Consider the following 16,974-nt stretch of genomic DNA (forward strand, 5'->3'; position numbering starts at 1 on the left):
ATAGCCTGTCTCCAATTCTTCCCATCCCAACCACTGCACCCACTGAGGAGAAAACAATAGAGTTAGAAAACGTATCCGTTTCATTAATAATTTCGTGCAAAAAAAAATCTTATGGACGTGTGAGAGGGAGATCTCAGGAATTGCGTCGAATTTGTAAGAACAAAGAGGGCGAGCATGAAAAATTGAGAATTAAACTCTTGATTGAAATACTTCAAAGCTGACTTTTTGTTTTTAAAGTCGGAATTCGGACCCCAAAAAAGGCACGTGATGTGGGTTCCCGTTCCCAAATGCGCTCACAGCGCCATCTCGGATATTATTTTACCAATGTGCTGAGATTGAATCGCTCCTGCCCACAGTCTTAAAGCGAAATGCAGCAGCGGCGGGCGGCGGAGGAGGAGGAGTGTCGCGTAAATCCCCTCCACTCCTCCTCCCCATTTCACAGTCAGATACGAGCAGCGCAGGCGAAGTCCAGCTTCGGACCGACCGGGCAGCAGGGAAAAGGGGCGATCGGAATAACGGTAAGGGGTTGATGCGGTGCCTCTCTGTACAGAAATGTACCCTGGCGTGTATATACCCACATATATATTACAAAAAACCCAGGATTTGGTCTCCAGCGGAACGACGGCTTGAATGATGTGTGGGACTCGGGGACTGCAGCCCCTGCGCTGAGCAGCAAGCGTGAGCGCTTTGTGGGGCTGTGTGACTGGATGAGGTGTCAGTTCGTTCCACCCTATAATTTCATAGACTATTTTTTTTGGACATCTAAAGCTTTGCCAAAGTATTGCGAGGGGATCTGCAGAGGTGTAAGTCAACAAGTCTGAGCTGAGTAACCTGTCGCGAATGGGGGACTCACTACCGTGTACGTTTTCGGAGACAAGCCCAAGCTCCCAGCAAGAGGACGACAGCTGCATTAGTCTGATCTTTTGTAAAAAAAACGTTTCATGGTGTGATCATCATCGAGGGGCATAGTTAATGGCTGTTGATTCCTAACATCTGGGCAGAATAACATTTTAAGTATCATTATTTCAGGTTGCTAGAATGGGATGAAGACAGATCTGTCAATAACAATAAAATAGCAGTGTAGTTACAATGGCGACCCCTCGCAAAGCAAGCCATCTCCCATCGAGGAAGCGAATTTATCGCTCTGATGCAGCCCCTGGTTTTATGACTCTTGTGATGGTTAGGAAAGAGTTTACTGTAAATGATGGGCATCTTTTCGGTCGAAAACATCTGGAATCGTTCTTCCCGATGCACAGGGTTGATGCCTGCGGGAGAAAGTGCACAGATCCTCTGTTCTGGAGAGGAGGCACATTAAAACAAATACCCTGCCTGCATCGGGGCATGCAGAATTATTGCAAGCAGACTTCCCCATCACATTATAAAGCGCAATACCCCTTTATGCACGATCCGGGCGTGCATTTCTCGTAAGAGACTGCAGTAGATTTAACGTATATGGCAATTTGCTTCCTTTGTTTCCCCTGACGCATGCGCTTCGCTCTAGGGTGGGGAACGAAGACATCTCCATGAATCATTCTGTCATCTCAGTCCAGGCAGTGGGACAATAGGAAATCTTCCCCTCATTCAGTTCCAGATTCCGACCTATGTCTGCGATGAAGCATCATTCACCTACATGTAATAGCCTTGTGGTTTCGAAGTTTAATCTCGTAATTCTGGAAACATTTCTCTGTGGTCTATACTTCTAATGAGCAAGTGAAAAAAAAAACCCTGTAAGAATGATCAGTTTAAAAAAAAGTTACACCACAGACCTTCAGTACAGGCAAGCCCGGGGATGTAGTCTGGCACCGACTAGGAATTCCAGGCAGGGTGCTTAGGATAAAGGCTTGGCTCTTTGAAACCAATTTGAAACAGTACTCGCACTGGTTTCTGTGCTTTTTTAAAAAAAAACATTTTTTTCCCCAAATCATATTATTCAAATAAACATACAATATTCAGTTCTAAAATTATTTTTCTTTTAAAATTTTGCACAGCATCAATATATACCTAGACTGTACAAATAAGTTCCACTTCGGTGTCTTTCACCATAAGCTTGTCAAGAGTCAGAATGAGGCATTTTCTTAATCACAGATCACCAAGGCTAAACACCAGTCAATACAATTTTCTACATCTGATTTATAGTTCCGGAAGCAATTGTTAATTGTTAAAAAGATCCTGGGAGAAGGTGAATATAATGACTGTATTCAATATGATCTGCAGTGTTATGGTTCATTGCTGATATGGTATCTTGCAAAGCAAAATGTGCCATTTTATATAGAACATAAAATATCTGTGATAATATTCTTTTAAAATTCAATTATTTAGTCGTACTTTCAGTATGTTGTTGAGTAATTCATATGGCATGATCTTCATTATTTTCCTCCTCCAATCCTGAGCAATGCCCGGTATTGAATTCCTTGCCTACATTTTCTTAAGTAGTAATTTCATTCCTCCATGATCACACTTGCCTTTTCAACATTGTGGTTTAGCAATGTGTGAAGCTTTCAATAATTGTATTGCTAGTTGCATTATCATTCTTTGTTCAGTTTCTGTACAGAAACAGAACAGGCTGGTGTGATAATGTTAACATTCTACTTTCTGGGTGGTGTTTCTCCTCTTTCATGGCAGTGTAAGTTAAAGTTTAAAAATGTAAAATCATTGTAAAGGTTTGCAGTTTTGCACCTTCCCTGATTTTACCCTTGTCAAATATTTTCACATTGGACAGTTCCTGGTAATTGCAAGAACTAAAGCTTGCTGGAAATATATACAAGGTCGGATGGATCTTAATTGTTTGTTATTTAAGGTTTATAATGTTAAAGTAAATTTATGAAATGGCTGCAACTTTGGTTTCTTAAATGGATTTACATTAAACGTTACAAAAAATATGTATACTATTTAAGTTTTCTATATGAATGATATTCAAGATTCCTCGCAAGTACATAATCCCTTATTGAGCAGAGCCACAAGTTTTAGATGACCATCAAATTGACACATCAGATGAGTGAGAAGTCGACACAGCCATTACAGATATGTTAATCTGCCAATTATTGGATTTAGATGATTACTAATGGAATAAAGTGTTTTGACTGACATGAGAAGTTGCCATATCTTAAATTAATTACACATGCTTAAGAATCAAACTTGTTGACCAATGTAAAATGCACAAGCTTGCATTAATCAATTTATCCAAATGAACACTGCAGAGGATTATGGAGCAAAGAGCAATGGTGAGAATGTCAACCTCAGTGTCTTCTGTACCTGAGATCCAGTTGGCAGCAAATGATAAAATAAAATATATCAATTTAACATAGCAGACCAGTGGCATCATGCAGATATCTTTGAGGATTTCTGTTCAGTAAGGTCTGATCTTGGGTGATGCCAGATGCTGATATCCCTTCAGTTCTCCTCAAATTCTGCCTCTATATTGATAGGCTTAACAATATGCAATTGGTTTTGGACTCATCTGTTTGGAAATTAGTAGGATTCAATCAGTTTATTTGATTACCACAATGGATATTGAGATCTTAATGTTCCCTGTAGATCATGTACAGAATAAAACCACTCAAGATGCTGAAATTTATGGAGAAGCTCAAGAGCAGCTGTACCTCAATACTTGGAAATATGTTCCCATACACTGGAGGCAAACTTTTGACAATGTCTTTTCTTCTAATTTTCTTTCCTATGTTCTCACCTGGAGTTCTGTATCTTGTACTTACCAGCTCCTTTCTTTAATTGCTTAGTCTTTGTTGAGAAAAGAGGAAAGCTTTAGACCCATTGTTTTAAAAAAAAATCTTGTTTATTCAACAGGGAGTTTATAGTTTCACGGTGTAAAAAGAAAACCTGCAAACACTGAAAATTAGAAAGCAAATTCTGGAAATGCACAGATCACTCTCTTTGCAAAGCAAACATGCTGCTGGGAAGCTGAAGTAACCCATTCCCTTCCTCCCCAGAAAACACAGAACTCTCACCTTGTCTGGTAGCATCAGTGAGGAGAGAATCAGCTCAGAGGGTGCACGTAGGTAGTAAATTATGCTTTTCATATTTGGACCATTTAAAAAAATTTGATTTAGATATGTGTGGATTTCACCATTAACTTTTGCATATTTCTTCTAGCTTGAATTGCAGTTTCTCAAAATGGTTACAAGTAGGGGTTTGAATGTATTTTACCAGCAGGATGGTCTGTGTATAAAATTGCAAGCCAATTGGATGAAATCAACCCATCAATGATGACATACATTGCATTCTCTTTAGAATTAACTGCATTCTGCTGGCTTAATAAAAATTAGTTCAGATGGTTGTAACGTTGAATTTTTTGGAGCAGACTGTCAGGTATCAACTTCATTGAATACTGATCACCCAAGATCAGACCTTACTGAACAAAAATCCTCAAAGATATCTGCATGATGCCACTGGTCTGCTATGTTAAATTGATATATTTTATTTTATCATTCGCTGCCAACTGGATCTCAGGTACAGAAGACACTGAGGTTGACATTCTCACCATTGCTCTTTGCTCTATAATCCTCTGCAGTGTTCATTTGGATAAATTGATTAATGCATGCTTGTGCATTTTACATTGGTCAACAAGTTTGATTCTTAAGCATGTGTAATTAATTTAATATATGGCAACTTCTCATGTCAGTCAAAACACTTTATTCCATTAGTAATCATCTAAATCCAATAATTGGCAGATTAACATATCTGTAATGGCTGTGTCGACTTCTCACTCATCTGATGTGTCAATTTGATGGTTATCTAAAACATGTGAAATGGGAACTAAACTTACCACAAATCAGTCTCATAAGAATATCTGAGATCCGATATGACCCTCAGATTTAAAACATGGCCAAATGGCCTTGCTTCAAATCACAAGTACTGAATCAAGGAATGACCTTTTATGTGCTGAGGCATGATTTGCTAAAAGAAAATGACAAGGTTCAAAGATTGCACAAAAGGAACAATTATTGGCATAAACTGTTAGATTGTAATTACATTTCATTCTAAATATATTAGCTTGCCGTGAACAATTCATGCAAAGAAAATTTGTCTACCTGCTTGAAACTGTTTCATTCCTCCAAATCTTTTCAGATGTCTGCAAGGAATTGTAATAAATTTAATTCAGTAAGGCCCCTCCCCTAAATGTCTTATGAAAATAAATAAGTAATGTTTTAAGATGTTTACTTTTGCTTATCTTAAATCATCTTAGTGTCAAGGTAACAGCAATATTGAACAAAGATTAATAAAATATTTTATTTTTTTTACATAATATTACCATTAAATCTCACAGTAGTTTTGTTAAGATTATATTACTGAAATATCTACAATAAATATCAATGAAATTAAGAAATTCAGACATCATGTACATTTTAAACGATGTGTCATAAGATGAGCTTTGTAAAGTAAATGCTTATGCTGAGTTAGCCTTACAGGATAACCATATAATAAATTGGATTGCAGCCCAGTGTTATTCTGTTATGTAGCATAAGAGACCAAGAGTAATCCTCAGATCCATTTAATACTCCTCTAATCCTATTAAATACAATAGAATTTTGTGATTGAATTTTTATGTTTGATGCTTTTGGAATTCTGACACTTTCCCTCTTGCACATTTTCCTTTTATTTCAGAAGATTTAGTATCAATTTAGTAAATCTATTTTATCGGAATAGCTGAAAGACAGAAGATTACTTTCTTAAAAATTAGCTTGAATCCAAAATTAAAATAATTCAGTTAAAATAAAACCAGAAAATGCTAGTAATTATTCAGCAGATCAGTCACCTTCTGAGGAGTAAAAAAACAGAATTACAGTAATATATCTGGTCCATGGTTTATTATTGGAATGAACTGTTCATGTAGAAATTAAAATCATTCCCAAGATGTTTTAGGATTAAGTGCCCTAAGTGATAAAGTGTCAGAAGGTTAATTATGTCCAGTGAATTAAATATTCCATGAACCAAAAACGAACACACAACATAATTTGATAAATGGTCCAGACCTGAAATGTTCATTGTTTGCTCAAGATCCTAGCATTTGCAGGTTTGTGTTTTTTACAACATCGTGGAAACATGAGATCTTAATAGAGCTTCATTCGAGTCATAGACTTGGAGAGCATGGAAGCAGGCTCTTTAGCCCAATTTATCCATGCCAACCATCGTGCCTTCCCGAGTGGGTCCTCTTTATCAGTATTAGTCCCCTCTAAAACCTATCTTATTCATGAGCCTGTCCAAATGCTTTTAAATTTTGTCACTGTATCAGCCTCTACCATTTCCTCTGGCAGCTGATTCTGGGTACTCATCACATTCTGGGTGGGGGGGGGAAAAATGGCTTTTCAAGTCCCCTTCAATTTCTCCCCTCTCATCTTGAAGCAGGGCCTCTAGTTTTAGACTCCTGTACCATAGGGAAAGGACTGTGACATCCACTTTATTTATGTCTCTCATGATTTTATAAAATTCTGTAAGGTTCTCCTTCAGTCTTCTTTGCTCTAGGGAAAACCATCCCATCCTATATAATCTCTCCTCATAACCTCAGCTCTTTTGGTAATATCCTTGTGAACCTTTCTGCACCCTGTCTAGCTTAATCACATCCTTCCTCTATGTCACACATGTCAAACTCTGGCCCGCGGGCCAAATTTGGCCCGCGATATAATTATATTTGGCCCGCAAGATCATTTCAAAAATGTATTAGAGGTGGCCCGCCCTGCAGCGAGAGCTGATGCTGTTTTTTGGTAATGTCACCCCCACCATCCTCCCCCTTCATTGCACATCCTTCCCCATTGTAACACGAGAAGTCTGTCGATGTCATCAGCCGGCAAGCCAGTTGGAAGGCTCCCCGCACAACCAGTCACTTCTCCCACCTGTCAGGTGGATTGGCGAGCGCCTGTGATTTCCTGTCGGCGCGACGGGCATGGCAGGCTGCGCACGGCCCCCGGGCAGCGCGAGCCCCGAGCGACTGGCACCGGATGGTCCTTCCACAGCGCGAGCGCACTTCTCCCGGTCGCCACGGCCTTCAGCGCTTGCACCCGCGCGGACCCCAGGGATGGCTGGTTCGGCCCTACACGTGAAGAGAGAGATGGTGGCTGTCCGCAAAGGCTGATCGGCAGCGCGCTGGGCCTGAGTGGGTGGGTAAGCAGGGGTGGGCAGAGGGTGTTGGTGAGGAGTAATGGGCAGGGGAAGTTATGGTGGTGCGAGGGGCTGTTAGAGGGAGGGATGAGTAGAAGGAGGGGTGGATAGGGAAGAAGTAAAAGGGGAGGGGCAGGGCGAGTAGGGGAGGGGTGATTAGAAGGTGAGAGACGGGTAGAGGGAGGAACAGGTTGAGGGGAGAGGCAGTAGAGGGGTGTGAATAGGATGGGGTGGGTAGAGGCAGAGCGAGTGGAGTGAGGGGTGAGTAGAGGTTGGGTAAAGGACTGGTCAGGTAGAGGGATGGTGGGTCGAGGGTGAATAGAGGCCTAGAGCCTAGGAGTGAGCAGGAAATGCTGAGTCCTGATGAAGGCCAAAATGGACACAGCCTGTGAATGCTGACTACATCTCCACAGGGACCAAATAGGTTTCCCTCAGGTCAAGCAAAGGGTGAACTTGAGCTACCTACTCCTGACCTGTAACATTATCCTCCTAAAGTTATATCCTAAAGTTTAACATTACATATGTTGAAAGAAGAGAAAACATGCAGATGTTGTTGAAAATTTTCAATAAATATTGAGTTCGGCCCTCGACTTAGTCCAAGTTTTTAACTTTGGCCCTCCGTGAATTTGAGTTTGACACCCCTGCTCTATGTGCAGTTCATATCACCTGGTGTCCCCTCCCTCCCTTCACCTATCGCCTCCTGGCTTGTGACCACCCCTTCCCCACAACTTCTTTGTTTGGATGCCTATCAACATATTCCCATATCTTGATGAAGGGCTCAAACCCGAAATGTCAGTTAAGTATTTTTAAATTTGCTACATCAAGGACATTGCTTGACCTGCTGAGTTTCTCCAGCTCTGTGTGTTTTTACCTGTGTGCAATATTCTTTCCAATGAGGGCACACATGTCATCTATCTTCTTCACCACTTTTTCAACCTTGGGGGCCACTTTCAGAGAACTACGCACTCATAACCCTAAGTCTCTGTCTTTTATAATGCTCCCCAGGGCACTGGAAATTATTGAATAAGATCTGGTTTAACTTGTTAAGATACATCACTTTGCACTTGTCTGAGTTAAATTCTATGTTCCACTCCCTTTCTCACTATCTCAGTTGGTTTAGATCCTGCTGTAATCTGGGACAACATTCTTCACTCTCCATCACACTGCCAATTTTGGTTTTCTGCAAACTTGCTCATCATGAGTATACCATTCCCTGTGACATTCCACTGGCCGTATTACATCCAATCTGAAAAACAGCTTTTCACTACCACCTTCTGACAACTTCCCAAAAGTCAATATTCCATCCAACTCCCAAGCTCACCCTGGATCTCATGTGATCTTGTCTTCCGGACCAATCTATCACGTGGGATCTTGACAAAATCCGCGCAATTAATCATGTAGATAATACATCTTCCACGTTGCCCTCAGAAAACTTGGTCACCTCTTCAAACTAAAATACGGTTACATTTGTGAGGCTTATTATCCCATGCACACAAAGCCAAGCTGACTATTTCCAGCCAGCCCTTGCCTTTTTAAATGCAAACAGATCCTGCTTCTCAAAATCTCCTGCAGTAACTTTCCCACCACTGATATTTGGCTCACCAGCCTGTAGTTCCCTGGCATGTCCTTGCAACACTTCTTGTATAGAAGCACAGTGTTAACCACCATCCAGTTTCCTTACCCATGGCTAAGGAAGATACAAAAATCTCTGCCATAATTCCATCAATTTATACCCTTGCTTCCCACAACTTCCAAGATTAGTTTCCACAAGCCCTGGGGATTTAACCACCTTTGTGTGCTTCAAGGTTGTCAACAACTCCACTTTCCTAATGTCAACATGTTTCAGGGCTGTTGTCTGAACTCTTTAAGATGTTGCTCATCTCCCGTGGTTCCACACATAGATAACCACACAAATCTTTAAATGGACTATTCTTTTCCAAGTTACCCTTTTGCTCATGATATAATTATATGATCTCTTTAGATTTTCTTTTACCTTGTCTGCCAAGGAAATCTCATGTCCACATTTTGCTCTCTTTGTTTCTTTCTTTGGTATATGTTTACATCCCTTATTCTCAGCTGCCTGTATCAGACGTCTGCCTACATTTTTCTCAAACTGAAGCCTCAATATCATTCATCAGCTGGGGTTCCCTAATCCTCCAAGCCTTTTTGCTCACCCTAACAAGAAGACGTTAACTCTGAACTCGCTCGTAAAAGGCTCCCAGTTGCCAGATGTCTTGTTATTTATCTGCAGGTTCCTGTCTATTCCCATCAACACCTGCTACCTGTCCAATGGTTTCCAATGTTGTGATCCTGTGAGTTTATTTAAAAATTAAGATTGTTATTTCCTCCACATATGTAACAAATGCCTAATCTATCCATAATAAGCAAAAAGTGAAGATGGAGTATGATCTCTAATCTATTTTTAGGTATCTTTGTGAAGATTGGGTAAGTAGTATATGAACTGATGAGATGTCACCTATCCCCTCTGTGCTCAAATGTTCAAATGACAGCATCATGGTTATGTCTGAGAATGCAGAAAAAAGTGAGGGGAAAATAAGTTAGTTTGAAGCTCTGTGCATTATTGGCACATGACAGCAGTGAATATCAGCATTTTATGTCTAATGAAGATTTGCCTTCAGTGTGATTATCGCTGCCTTTTTTTGCTGACATAAAATTCATGAGGTTTACATGACTTTTGTTTACTTGCTTTCAGTGGATGAAGAAAATTTGGGAATTATGTAGCCACCATTCACTGTAAGAGACTGTAACTGATGCAGGAGCAAATACTGTAGATTCAAGACTGAAACTGTTTCTCAAGAAGATTCAAAATTTGACCTGTTATTTGTTTATACTAACTTAATGGGCACAGAAGAGAACCATTCCATTGACCACTAGACTATAAACCATCATGACTGATAATTCATAAATAGATTAATTTACCTTGAATTTTAATTGAAATGCAAGTGTTTGTTGTGGTTTCTTCGCCAGAAACTTGCTTCATCATGCAGATATTCAGTTGATGCAATCGCTTTTGCTTTATTTTAAAAAAAATCTGTAACTGCACTTGATTGCCTCTGTAGCGTATTTTAGTCATTTTGCTCTCAACCTGACATTACATGTACATCAGAATGGGTTAGACTGACAGATTTATTTTCCTGAGGATATCAAATGAATCTTTATAACAGCAATTGGTCACAATTACTTATATAAGAACTTTATTCCAACTTTATAGTTTGCTGAATTTAAATTCCCCAGCCTCCAACATGAATTCATGTCTCTGCATATGACTGCTGCAAATTTCTCGATTGTGAACATCATAATCACAATATTATCATAAACACAAGCAAATGCAGTTGCTGAAATCTTTTTATTGTACATTGAAGTGAACTGATGGCAAGTCATTCTTTTTTTAAACTAAAAATCTGAGTTTTTCCTGTAAAAGTGGTTTAAATGCATTGATCAGTTTCCTTACACTAAATCACATTCACTTTTGTGTCTTTAGTCATTGATGCTGTAAAATTTACAGTGTTAAATTTTGCTGTCGACAAAAGTCACAGCTTTGAAATTGTCATTAAAATCTGTTGGAGGACGAATTTGTTGATTGTTGTCTTTTTGTTCATGAGATTTTTATTTTGCCTCATGTGAACCTCATATTCCCAGATTGTGTAAATATATGCTTCTGTGCTTAAGTAATTGGACCCAGCCAGCTATTAGTTTTATTGTCATTCTGGCCATTCATCCAAATCAGTTAAGTTTGGCAGGACATTTGCTATTTCGAGGCAAACACCAAGTAATATTTTTCACCAGGGACTTTCTTCCTCATTTTTGGGAAAGTTTGATCCTTCCACTTCTGTGCCTCTGTTTTGCAGACTTGGTAAGTTAAAAATAAGTTTGTATTGAGCAGAACATAATGAACAAGAAAGGTCAGAGCAAAGCTGAAGTTACTCATCTCAAAGGAGCAGAACTTGATTTTATAATTGTAAAGAGTGAGATGGGGAGAATATCATTTCCATTATAGTTGATTAAAATTGTATGTTGGGAAGTTTCATTAATATGTTCTGTTGCACTTTTCTTATTGCTCTGTTTTGAGGTTCGAACTATTTTATATGGGATAATTATAAGCCTAATTTTGTTATTTTTCTTTTGTGATATTAAGTTGAAGTGAAGCTTCAGTACACTAGAAGAGGAAAATAAATCCTTAGTACACTAGAACAAGAAAATGAAAATCTATCACATTTGAATGCAGACTATAGCTGAAACCTAAGATGATTTACAAGATTTTTTTTCTGATTACATGACCAAAAAATTGTTGAATACCCCAGAACATGTTTAACATCTGATAACATCTGTCTTTGCTGCAAAATGCATTCTCTCTCTTCTCTTGCCATTTAATGGAGGAAGAATGTTAACTAAAAGCATACATTTTACTTCCTTTTTCTTTCTATCACATGCAGAACACCACTCACAGCTCACCCCAACCTTTTGTAAGTAGCAGTTGGAGTTGTGAAAGAAAGAGTCCTGTTTCTTGTTTTGCTGGTTTTCCTTTTACCCCAGGGAAGTGCTTTCTCTCAACTGCTCATTAAAGACAGCAGATTTTGATTACTCAACATATTGTAGTTCCTGAATCCTTACGACTTTCAACAAAGCTGGTTTTCAGAAAATGAATCATAATCGACAGAATGCAAAAGAAGATAACAACAAATGATCACTTTGATGGAATCACATGATAGGTCCCCAATTGTCTATGGAAATTGAAGAAGCAAATATGAAGGAAACGTGATAAATGTAAACATAGTCAGGCAGTATGCTGGAAGATATAATGTTGACTGGGTCACCCATAGTCCAAAGGGTTTGACAGGGCACAACAATGGACCTCCCATCAGGGAACAAGATAAGAAGAGTGAGTGAAGTCCCAATTTTAAGTTGTTGTGGAGAAAAAAAGGACCAGTCCTCAATGTCCTAAATGAGCACAGTTGATTTTGGAGGCATTAAGCGGGAACTTGCAGAGATTGATTGAGAGAGCGTTTGGAGGTAAAACCTGGCTTTTAAAGTGAGATAATAGAGTTCAGGAACAGCATGTTTCTACTTGGATGAAGGTTAAGGCAGGCAATTTTAAGGAACCTTGTGTTGACCGGGGATATTGAGGGTCTGGTCAGGATCAATATTGGTAAGTATAAGGGGCGTAGGGGTCTGCCTAAGCAGGAAATCAGAAGGGCAAAAAGAGGGGCATGAGATGGATCTGATAGGCTAGATAAAGGAGGAATCCCATGGTATTCTACCGCATAGTAGGGATTAACAGGTGGCTGTGGGGAAATGTTGTCCAATTAAAAATTAACAAAGTCATCTTTGTATGGAGCCACAGGAGATGGGTGAGATTTTTAAATTATTATTTCTCATCAGTATTTACTGAGTAAATGATTATGGAAGCTACAACATTAAGCATCTAAGTCGCAATATCCTGGACCATATATGATGTGCCAGAATCTGGAGGGCAGCAGTTGTTATACTATGATTAAAACAGAGCGCCAAGGGCAAGCCGGGGAACTATAGGCCTGAGAGCCTGATGTCATTAGTGGGAAAGTTGCTGGAGAGGTTTCTGGGGGATAGGATCCATCAGGAATTTTACAGGCAGGGAATGCAGAGAGGAAGTCAACTTGGCTTTGTGTGTTGGATCCCAAACTGGCTTTAGTGGAAGGATTGCTTTACTAATTGGGTGCCTGTTACCAGTGGAGTGCTGTTGGGGTTGGTGCAGTCTCTAACACTCTTTGTTAGCTATATTAATGATTTGGGTCACGATATAAAAATTATGATTAATAAATGTGTAGATGATGTCAAAATTAAGGATGTAGTGGAGAGAGGGGGAGGGTATCTAACTTTACAACAGGATTTAGAAGATTTAAGAAGGTGAGCCAAGGAGTGGAAAATGGAACTTAACTCTGCTAAGTTAATGCTGCACTTTGGTAAGTCACTTTGGGGAGAATTGGCATGGTAAATGGCAGGGCACTGGAGGGTGTTGTAGAGCAGAGAAACATTGGGGTACAGGTGCACAGTTCAGGAAAATGATGACTCAAGGTTGTGAAGAAGGTGCTTGACATGCCTTTCTTCATTGAGTGGAGTATTGAGTGCAAAAGGTGGGATCTCACGTCATTGTGAAGGTGCTGGTGAGACTACACTTGAGGCACAATGTGCAGTTCTGTCCACCCAGCTGTAAAAAGGAAGGGGTCCAGAGTAGATTCTCCAGAACGATCCTGGTTCTGGAGGATTTGTTGTATCGGGAAAGGTTAGATAGATTGTCTTTATCCCCTGAAGCACAGGAAGATAAGGGGTGACCTTAAAAAGGGTTATACAATTATGAAGTCCATGGAAAAAGTAAATTCTCACAGACTTTTTCATCAGATAGACTTCTCGAACCAGAGGGCATAGGTTTAAGATGAGAGGGCCTCAGCCCCATGTCGATCACCACACTGATCCCTACTTACAAATAAAAAGTGTACAGGTACATTACAGTATACCGTATAGCTTTGCTATGTATATAATATAGTGTTCGTTCAATGTCAACATAGCATAATGCCCAATTTCACAGAACATATCATGGACATTAATCAGCACATACCCTGCATAGGGTTTAGTGCTACCTGCAGTTTCAGGCATCCACTAGGGGGTCTTGGAACATATCCCCTGCGGATAAAGGGGGGGGGCTACTGTATTATATGAAATCAGGAAGGTTCATTGGCTCAGTGTTCATGGTGAGGTAGTAAACTGGAATAGACATTGGGTTTACAAGAGAAGTCAGAGAGTGGTAGTGGATGATTGCCTCCCTGACTGGGGACCTATGACGAGTAGTGTGCCTCAAGGATCAATGCTGGGTCCATTGTTGTTTGTCATCTATATCAGTGATCTGGATGATAATGTGGTAAGTGGATAAGCAAGTTTCCAGGTAACACAAAGATATGAGGTGTACTTGTCAATAAGGAAGACTTTCAATGCTTGCAGAGGGATCTGGACCAGTTGGAAAATGGGCTGCAAAATGGCAGATGGAATTTAATGCAGGCAAATGTGAGGTTTTGCACTTCGGAAAAACAAACTAAGGTAGGACATACACAGTAAAGAGTAAGGGTCTGAGGAGTGTGGTAGAACAGAGGGATGTAGGAATATAGATACATTATTTTATGAAAATGGAGTTGCAGGTAGATCGGGTCATAAAGGGAGCTTTTGGAACATTGACCTTCATAAATCAAAGTATTGAGTTTAGAAGTAGTTTAAGACATTGGTGAGGCCAAATTTGAAGTCCTGTGTGCAGTTTTGGTCATCTAACTGCAGGAAGAATTCAAGATTTAAAATTCTTTTTTATTGTCATGTAATAAAACAGAAAAGGTAATATTACATGAAATTTCCTTTAGTCTGCCATAGGACAGGCAAAGAGTTGCCATTAGTAGTGCCTGGTACACCTGAAGAAAAAGAGAGTCTCTTCAGAGACATTGAGTGTCCGTGGATTCGACTCCAGCACTCCCGCAGCCTCTGCAACTGCACAGCCCCTTGTTCAACCCATTGGCCACCCAAGCTCCAGAACCAAACCAACACAATCAGGAAGCCTTCGGTGTCTCAGGCCCTTTGGGTGCCCTTCTCATCCTCAGCACCCCCTCGATTCCCAGTTCAGATATGTGATTCTATGAGCTAGTCTCCAGCAGCCCGCATCCCGTGTGCCCACGTCTGAAGCAGCTCGCAGCCTGGGTGGGCCCTTCCATCGTTGAGCCCCTCGTTGGTTTGCTGCCGTTGTCGCCATTCTGTTGGGTTGTCTCCTTTGCTTCTCTTTCTCAATAGGAGATGTGGTGGTGCCTTGTGCTGGTGCACTGCTCCCTCGGAGTCTCCCAACCCTCGAGGCTGCTGCCAGCACAGGTTCCACCATCTGGGGCACATACCGCAGAACTGTAGGATTTAAAAAAAAAGTCATCTCCTTTATCAGGCTATTTAAAGCCTGTACAAAGACTTCAGCATTTGGACTGGGCAGTTGGTCCCTGCAGAGGAGCACTGTGTCTCTGTTCCTCACTCCCCCTGGATCCACACCCGTGACAATGCTGTTGTAATTGCATCTCTTCCATTTTTCAATCAATAACACTGAAACAATGCAGAGGATATTGACAAGAATGTTGCTGGGACTGGCAGAACTGAGCTACAGGGAAAGATTGAACAGGTTTGGACTTGATTCCCTGGAGCATAGAAGAATGAGGGGCAATTTGATACTACATAAAAAGAAGATAGGTATAGATAGAATAAATGCAAGCAGCTTTTTCCACTGAAGTTAGAAGCGATAAAATCAAGAAGTTATGGATTAAGGGAGAAGGGGGAAAGTTTAAAGGGAACATTAGAAGGAATCTCTTAATTAGAGAGAGGGGAGAGTGTGGAATGAGCTGCTTAACTGAATTGATGAATGCAGGTTCAATGTTGGTATTTAAGAAAAATTTGGATAAGTGCATGGGTGGGAGGGATATGACGAGATATGGTCAGAATGCAGGTCAGTAGGACTTGGCAGAATACCATTATATACTTGTGGAATTGTTGACATCCCACATCTTATTTGGCCTAAAAATTGTGTATTTTCCGGATATTCCATGTAAAAGTGGACACCCCTCCATCCCGTCTGCCTGCCCATGCGAAATGCCAACGCCAGGACCATGGATCCTCACCCCTCTCGCCCTCCTGCCCAAGATCCTGACGCACTGACCGCTGATCCTCACCTTGGCCACTCGCCCATCGGAGCTCCCAGAGCCCCGACTGCGAAGCCTCGTCTTGACATCCAGCCATCCAAGTTCCTGACACCTTAAACAATGCAAGTGTTTAACACAGTCGAAAGTAGTATCTGTGTAAAAGTTGAACACCCCCCCCCCCAAATTTCCCCTGAAAAATTGGTCTCCAAAACTCGATTATTATGCAAGCGTATATAGTAATAGTTCAGTACAGACTAGAAGGGATGAAAGGCCTTTTTCTGTGCTGTAGTGTTCTATAGTACTCAGAAATATGATCAGAAATGATGTTTTACTGAGGTGGATGATTATTCCATGTATGAGGTTATCTGGTGCAATTGTTCCTTGAGGTTTTTAAACGTTAGACATACAGCACATTAACAGGCTCTTTCAAGCTTATGCTGTCCAGTTACACCCAATGGACCTATCACCCCTGGTACATTTTGAACAGTGAAAGGAAACCGGAGCAGCTAGAGGAAACCCATGCAGACCCAAGGGGAACATACAAACTCCTTACAGATAGCGCTGAATTCAAATCCTGGTCCCTGGCGTTGTAACAGCATTGCACTATCTGCAACACTAGCCATGCCACCTAATTTTGAAGTAATAAGTTCCACATTCTCAAAATTCTTTGAGTAAAGAAATTTTTCCATTCACCTCCACAACGCAGACATGGTGCACTGGCTAATTAGCCTACAACCCGGACTCGTTGCTTGTGTGGTGTGAAACCATGTGATCCCTGCAGAGGAGCACTGTGTCTCTGCTCCTCACTCCCCCTGGATCCACACCTGTGACTAGTTCTACCTGGACAGAATTGAACCTGGGGTGCTAGAGTGCTGAAGTAGCAGATCTGTGCAGCCCTCTGATAGTCCGGCCACAGACTCTGCCGTCTCAGGATCTGTTGGTGCTTACAGACTGGTCTGTTTTGTGGCCCAGCTGTAGCAGACACTTGGAGCATGTTGGACTGATGGGGAGAAGGGGCTCAAATGTTCATGTGATTGTGAGAATGGTATAGTAGATGTAGATGGGTGAGCATGAGGAACTGGCCAGATCAAATGCAGTAGAAATCCAAAAATTCGAACCACGTGAGAATCTGGTCTCTGAAGCTCTCAAACGTTTTTCA

At 40.8% G+C, this 16,974-nt stretch overlaps 1 protein-coding gene across 1 annotated transcript in view; it reads left to right on the plus strand.

Annotated features, from left to right (window-relative positions):
* Positions 1-342: 342 nt before the first annotated feature.
* LOC138749211 (brain acid soluble protein 1 homolog) overlaps positions 343-16,974 on the plus strand; it is a 56,276-nt gene continuing 39,644 nt past the window's right edge. The window contains exon 1 of the mRNA XM_069910323.1: positions 343-518. The gene's annotated coding sequence lies outside the window, so the exon portion shown is untranslated. The remainder of the gene's footprint in view (positions 519-16,974) is intronic.

Source organism: Narcine bancroftii, chromosome 1 (genome assembly GCF_036971445.1).
Source record: "Narcine bancroftii isolate sNarBan1 chromosome 1, sNarBan1.hap1, whole genome shotgun sequence".
NCBI lineage: Eukaryota > Metazoa > Chordata > Chondrichthyes > Torpediniformes > Narcinidae > Narcine > Narcine bancroftii.